Genomic DNA, 1,409 nt, shown 5'->3' with positions numbered 1-1,409 from the left:
TGGGAATTTAACCATGTCAATGCAGTCTTTTTTTATATTATTAACTGAAGAAAAATGGCTGACCTTTAAAGGTCTTATTTTAAGATTAGGAAGCAAAAAAAAGTCAGAAGAAGCCAAAGTAGGACTGCCACATGGATGCCTAATGATTTCCCATCAAAACTCTCCCCACATGCCCTTGTTTGATGAGAGGAATGAGCAGGAGCTCTGCTGTAGTGAGGAGGACTCTCTGGTGAAGTTTTCCTGGGTATTTTTCTGCTAAAGCTTTGGCTAACTTTCTCCACTCTCTTAATAAGCAGATGTTATCATTCTTTGGCCCCCCCAGAAAGTCAACAAGCAAAATGCCTTGAGCCCCCCCAAAAACTGTTGCCATGACCTTTGCTCTTGACTAGTCCACACATGCAGTCACTAAACCACTTTCACCCTTGGTAGCCATTGTTTTGACTATGCTTTGTCTTCAGGATCATACTGGTAAAGCCAAGTTTCATCTCCTGTTACAATTCTTTGAAGAAATGCTTCAGGATCTTGATCCCACTTGTTTAAAATTTCCATTGAAAGTTCTGCTTCAGTCTGCAGACAATCTGGGTGCAACTGTTTTGGCACCAATCAAGTGGAAAGTTTGCTCAACTTTAATTTTTCAGTCAGAATTGTGTAAGCTGAACCAAATGATATGTTATGGCATTGGCTATTGTTTCTGCTGTTAATCATCAGTCATTTTGTTTCGATCAAAATGAATGAAACAAGATTCATTTTTTTCCTCACAAATTGATGTGCACGGTCTGCTACTGCAGGCTTCACCTTCAACATCATCCCTTTAACATCATCCCTTTTTAAAACAAGTTATCCATTTGTAAACTGCTGATTTCTTTGGGCACTGTCGCCATAAACTTTTCATAAAGCATTAGTGATGTCACCATTCTTTCACCCAAGTTTCACCACAAATTTGATATTTGTTTTTGCTTCAATTTTAGCAGAATTCATATTTCTCTAAAAGGAGTGCTTTTCAAACTGATGTCTTATCCTTCTTAGTGACTCAAACTAAATCCTATTTAGACATTATAACAAGTTAGTAAGAGTTCACTTTAATGCAAAAAATTTTGAAATTCTTGAACTTTTTGAAGACCCCTCAAATGGCCTGTAATCAAAAAGATTAAATAATGTTAAGAAGTCCTGATTTAAGAATCTGTAAAGGAAAGAGTATAATACATTTTAAAGTTTCATATAAAAGAGATTAAAAGAGCTCTGACATTTGAAGGAGATATTGTGTTTTGTGAAAAATTTATTTTGGATACGTGGGTAGTTTTGTGGCAGAATTTTCAACTCATAAAGAATGCCTATCGTGGGGCCGGCCCGGTGGCGCACTCAGTAGAGTGCGGCGCTTGGGAGCGCGGCGGCGCTCCCGCCGAGGGTTC

This window comes from Galeopterus variegatus, unplaced genomic scaffold (genome assembly GCF_000696425.1).
Source record: "Galeopterus variegatus unplaced genomic scaffold, G_variegatus-3.0.2 Scaffold4003, whole genome shotgun sequence".
NCBI classification, from domain to species: domain Eukaryota; kingdom Metazoa; phylum Chordata; class Mammalia; order Dermoptera; family Cynocephalidae; genus Galeopterus; species Galeopterus variegatus.
Note: the sequence above shows the minus strand (reverse complement) of the source record.